The sequence below is a fragment of the Chinchilla lanigera genome, unplaced genomic scaffold, assembly GCF_000276665.1.
Source record: "Chinchilla lanigera isolate Chin_1 unplaced genomic scaffold, ChiLan1.0 scaffold00050, whole genome shotgun sequence".
Taxonomy (NCBI): Eukaryota; Metazoa; Chordata; class Mammalia; order Rodentia; family Chinchillidae; genus Chinchilla; species Chinchilla lanigera.
Genome location: NW_004955451.1, coordinates 5,395,179 through 5,401,178, shown reverse-complemented (window position 1 = coordinate 5,401,178; position 6,000 = coordinate 5,395,179). Strand labels below are relative to the sequence as shown.

Here is a 6,000-nt window from a genome sequence, read left to right as displayed (position 1 = left end):
GACCTTGTGCTTGCCAGGCAGGCGCTTTGCCGCTGAGCTAAATCCCCAGCCCCTGGCTTCATGGCTCTCTAAGCAGGCCGCAATGAAGCATCTTGGTAGAAACAGCCAATACTTCCCCAGGAAGCAACTGTTAGAGGCGCCAGAAGAAGAGGAAGGGTGCAGCCTCTTAATCCAAAATGATGAAGAATTTCATGGCGACCACACAGCATTGAAAACTGAGCAGAGCCTTGCACAGCCGCTGCGTGGCCACCCACCCAGGAAGCCAGCACGAGTGGTGGGCCAGGGAGTGGCAGGCAGGGAGGAAGCATGCTGAGAAGTTTCTAGAAGGACTTGGCATCTGCCTCCCCTCTCTTCCTCCTCCCCAGTCTTCTTTCTGTGTAGGTGTGGTTTGGCCCAGACATTTTCAACCCCTCAGAACAGCCCAGGAGAAATTTCTCTGGAGCTGGGTTGCAAAGCTGGGGTTGTGCTTGAATTCCGGGCACTTACAGGAGTGAAAATCATGCATGTGTTACGCAGCCCCATCTGCGTGGCATTTGGAAGCAGGTGCTAAGCACAGGGAAACAAAAGCCTCCCGCAGCCACCTTGCCACCTCAGCCTTTCCTTCCCCTCCTCACTTCCCGACCTTGGTTATCTTCTCAAAAAAAAGTGCTATGATGGCAGAGGTCAAAGACTCCTCTCTGGCAGGGGCTGCCTCCTGCCTCCAGATCTCTTCTTAAAAAGGGCCCAGCCATGAGCCTGGGTGCTGTCACAGCACGGCTGGGCCTTCCCTCAAGCCCCACACCCAGCCTTGTTGGGCAGCTGGGTGCTGATTCGCCCTCAGCCTCGGTACCTCTAGCCCTGTCTCTTTAGAGCCAGGCAGCTGCTGTAACTACACAAAGTGGGCCTACCTGGCCTTCTATGGCCAGTGGGTCAGGCTCGTGACGCTTTCAGGCCACAGTAGCCATTAGGAGAAGAGGTCCGGGCACACTCTCCACTCTCACTCCCTTCCTGCCCATCTCCTGTCCCTGCTCTCCATGGTCCCCACTGGGACAGGGATGGCCCTCAAGTACATCTGCATGGCAGTTGGCTTCTCTTGTCACAGAAGCACCAGGAAGGACCTCACTTGCACCAAAGGAGAAAATCCAGGGGACAAGAGACTGCGAGTTGTCTGAGGCTATGGCTGTGCCTCATAGGGGGGAACGCTCACCCCGCAAGTACCAGGTCTCCCTACCTGTGCCTCAGAGTGCGGGCCTTCTTCCCTTGTGGGGCTGCTGCTGCTCCCTTTGCTCAGCCTGGAACCCCTTCCCTAACCTAGCTGACCATGTTGGGGTCTCCCTGTGAACATACAGGGACTAGGATTGAGGAGCTCCAGGACTCGAAGTATGGATCTGACTGTGGAGAATGAACTCCTTTAATTTTTTTTAAATCAGCCCAAGAGGTGTGAGCAGTTGCTGCTGGTGGCGTTCCCCAGAAGCAACTGTGTGAGCGCTTAAGCCTCTTGGCCCGCAGGAAGCTTACTACGAGATGGTCGTGGCTAGGGTGAGTGGCAGGTGCAGCCAGCCTGTGGGTCACCCGGTGAGTAGACGTCCTTGCTGTCTACATGATCATCTTTGGCTACAGCCCACCTGTGATGTGGGTGTGACCTGGGCTTCCTTCCGCTGAGGACCGTCTCCCAGCAGCACTCCGAGGAGCCGGGAAACACGTCCTTCATTCCTGTAGGGGGTCTGGACATCTGTCACAGCGCCCACCCTGGTTTCCGGTGTCCTGGCTTCATGGCTCTCTAACCAGGCTATTTCTTGGCAGAAGCAGCCAGTGCTTCCAAGCACTTACCAGCCCAAGAGCTGAGTGAGCTCAGTGCCTGCACAGAGCAGCTCCATCTTTGTGGGGTACAGAGCTGCCCAGACTTGCATGGGAGTTGATGCAGAGCTGGGGCGTGAGTACAGCCCATCTCACCTGTAGACGTGGTGCTGGGCAGTCGTGAAAGCAGGGGAGCTTGGTATAAGAGCCTGAGTGCTTCCTTCATTTCCCCATCAATCCTTCTCGCTGGACCATAGTGTGCTTGCACTTCCAGATTGAAAAACTAAGTCATGTGAAGTTCTGGGATGCCACGTGCCAGTGCCCAAACCAGACAAGGAGCTGAGCTGCTTCTGCTGGTAGAAGCTGGGAGCCGTCCTTGGCCCTACCTAACACACCATCCCATGGCCCTCTGGGAGACGACTTGGGCCCAGGGGAGAGGAGGGAACGATGGCTTTCCAGTTTTCTTGGCGTCATTTCATTTGTTCTCTAAGTAGTGTTAGAGTTGGTCTGAAAAATACTGGACTGATCATCAAAGGATCTGATCTTTGAGGGAGAGTTTGTGGCTTTCCCCTTGAATTCAGCATTGGGTGCTGAGCGCAGGGTGTGGCTGGAGAGGAGGACTGGAGGGAGGAAGCTCTGTGTGATTTGCTGTTGGGCTGGCAGGAGGCTGAGGATGGAGAGCTGGGAAGGGAGAGAGGATGGAGTAGCTCGTTCTCTTTACTGTCCCACCACCTCAGCCCTGTTGGCAAAAGTGGAATGTGAGCCTGTTGGTTGCTACAGTACATTCTACACTCACCTCCTGCTGGAGGAAGGGAGCCCCCAGCGTGAAGATCACTCCAGGGAAACCAACCTCAGCCGTCCCTCCCCCTGACCCCAGGTTCCTGAACCCTGCACTGCTGGGTCCCCCCAGAGGAGAGCTGGATGCTCAGGAGCCCTGTGGGAGAAGAGCAGGGGGTCTGTGAAGCTTCGCCCATTGCCTGTGGAGGGTCGGTTGGTTGCTGGCCTTGGCCGCCCCTGAGGCTGCCATTACCCAGCAGGCCTGTTTGCTGTGGAACGTTGCCAGAGGCAAAGGAACAGGACACACGGAGAGAAAAATAAAGATTAGCGTGATGGATGACTTCTCCCAACAGTCAGCAGTCACTTAGTAAGAACAATGCTAATGGCTTTGGAGAGGGGTAACCGCCAGACACTGCCAGTGCCCCAGAAGGGCTCCTCCCCTGTACCAGCCACAGCCGGCCCTTGGACAGAGGAGTCCTTTCCCAGCCTGGCTGTGCCTTATCCAGAGCTGGAGAGGTGCAGGATGGACAGGGCCAGCCAGAGGGAGGAACTTTCCACAGACTTCCCTCACGGCTGTGGCGCTGAAAGCCTGGCTTCTCCCTGGAAGCTTTCTCAGAGTCTCAGACCCAAAAGCAGTTGGCCCAAGTTTAAGGTCTCCACCATTTGCATAATCAGTTTATTTATTAAAATGGTGCCAGTAAGATGTAACTGAAGCTGTGATAGAAGATAATGCTTTTCTAAAGAGAAAAAACAGCCGTAATATCTTGAATACCTGCCAGACACTCACTTTTGAAATTGACCTCTGAAGTCCAGATTGACTCTTTTATGTATGCTATATAAAGATGATTAAAAATCATGCTGTAATTATTTGCTTATTGGTACCTGTTTCTCAAAAAATGAGGGAGGCATTTAAAAAGCGTTTCACAAAGGCATAAATTAAATTAAAAAAATTCTAAAGCGTTGCCTCATTTGTAAGTGTGAGATGTCAAAGACAATATATGCATGTTTTTTTCCTGATGAGATTCTAGCATTCTGATTTTATTTACCTTAGGGGAAAAGACTGAGATTTTCTAGCTGTAAATGCAGGCTTATGGTCTGGAGGAAGTAGGGTGGCTGACAGCGAAGTTCAAGAGAAGGGTGTTGGATGGGTGGAAAGCGTGGTAGGGATATGTGACATCTCAGCTGGTGGATGCAGTTAGGTGTCACCCTATGAGATAGCAGTGCCCATGGTGCTCACTTTTGGATTCTGGAGCAAGACTTGCTAGAAATGGTGTTTTCCCACCTCTCAGATCTGCTGGTATCCTTAGTGTTAGTTGGTAATGGTGTTAAGTACCCATCAAATCCTGCCCCGAGTCTGAGATGTGCTAATGGGTTCATTGAAAACCTGTAAGACAGTAGCTGATCGTTATTGATGTTGATCCTAGTTCTGCATCTGGGTTGACAAGGAAGCAGCCAGTCTGTCATAGACCACCCTTCACCCCTGGGTGAGGAAGTGGCTTGCCCTCACGCAGCTTCCAGTCTAGTCCATAGTATGATGCGGGCCCCAGACACACCAGCTGGGCTTTCTGATGCAGGTACAGGTTCTAGATGAGGATGGGGTGAATCCTGTCCTATTCCCAGAGTGCCCCATTGTCAGTGCGGACCGCTGCTTACAAAAGGCACTGCTCACCCAGGAATCGAAGGAGAAATGGTCAGTATGGGGTATGGGAGAGAGCAGCGATGTGGGCATTAGTTGCTGTGTTTGGACTTGAAGAGACACTGATGGAAGAGTTACGTGCAGGCTGGGCGCGGGCTAAGGGCGCACTTCGTATAGCGCGAGGAACAGCCATTCCCACTCCTCTGGAGGCTCAGATCACGAGGTTCTGTCTCCTTGCTGGGTGCATTAATGCTGGGGCCATGGGGGCAATGGGCACGGGGCCTCTTGACTTGGCAGGGCTTCACCCCCAGACCCCATAACCTTGCAGCAGGGAGAGTAAAGGAGGGCTGGGGTAAGGAGCGGCAGCCCACACCCTGAGCCGTGGCTCAGATACTAGCCGCAGAGCTGTCTGCACATTTTATTTTCTTGTTAAATAAACACCATTAGCCTTCCCAAGAAATTGGTGCAAACATGACCTCGCAAATAACCAATTAAAAGGGCAGGGTTGAAGGGGAATGCAAATTTGAAAACATGTAGAAGAGGCCATTAGAGATTCCTGTAGATTCCCCAGCCCTGGCAGCATCGATCCGAGACCTTAATTTTATTTCTGACAGGAAAGCCAGGAGTGGGCTTTAATTTTTTTTCCCCTTGCGTTAACTCAATTCCGGAAGTGCCCATTCCGGCGCTGTCTCTTGAGATATTAATCGACACAGTCACTTGGTTTCTGTTCACCTGCTTTTCTTTGTAGACACAGAGTAATACAAAGCCCTCAACTCCCTAGCAACAGCGCCAGGGCCGGGGGTTCCTGGGGCCAAGAGGAGCCTGCAGAGCGGTGGCGGGGGAGGCAGGGGACTTGGCATCCTGGGTAAGCTGCGTTTTCTTTAGCCGCAGTATAAATCTTAAACTTCTTTCCTTTGGGATAAAAGCGCTGGCACCAGAAGGGTGGTGAGCTAATAGGTCTTCCTGCCTTCCCCTGGCTGTGGCCCACAGAAGCAGAAAGGCAGTGGGCCCAGGGTCAGCAACTTCATTGACCCAGAAATGGTTTTTTGTAGAGAGGAACAAAGCGCCTTTTGTTGGGTCCTGTTCCCATAGAGGCCGAGGCTCTGACTCTCAAAACATGTTTGAAGAACTCGGCCAGGGCAGTGTGGAGGCCTGTAGAGAAAGGAGCCTTTGCGTTGGTGACTTGATTAAAAGTGTCCCTTTGGGGGCTGTAGAAGGGCTAGGTCAGGTGTCACCAAAAGCCATGGGCAGCTGCTTCCCTGTTGGGACCTAGGTTCCTAGGGGAGCCCTGATAATTATGCAGCTCTGGGCCTGAGCTTCTGTGTGAGCCCTGAGGGTCAGAGGGCGGGGCCAGCCCATCTGTACCTCTGTATGCGCACAGGGTGCTGGGAAGGGCCTGAGGCTTAGAGTTGGTCACCACTGGCTTCAGACCCCAGCTTCCCTGTGGGTGTGAGCTCAGGCAGGTGCCTGAATACCTTTGAGCCTTGCTTTGCTCTCCTATGCAGGTCACGTGCCCACTCTGGAACAGTGCAGGGGCTCAGCTTGCAGACTGCCCCAGCAATGGCAGGGTACCTATAGCTCTTGGCTTTATGTCTTTAGGCATACAAGCTAAAATCCGGCGAATTTGAATTCGGGGACTCTAGTCTTTAAAATTTTTTTTGATGAGTGTTTTCCCCTCCCCTTTGCCTATAACACATAGGCTAAACATGCCTAGACTATTTCTGGAAGGTTACCCATAAACGGAAACAAACAGAATAGCATAGTAGCTAGGAGCACATGCACAAGAGCCAAGCAGTTGGAAACTAAGCTCT

At 52.7% G+C, this 6,000-nt stretch overlaps 1 protein-coding gene across 11 annotated transcripts in view; it reads left to right on the top strand.

Annotated features, from left to right (window-relative positions):
• Positions 1-6,000, top strand: part of Msi2 (musashi RNA-binding protein 2) — a 426,832-nt gene that overhangs the window by 296,661 nt on the left and 124,171 nt on the right. The gene's annotated exons all lie outside the window — the stretch shown is intronic.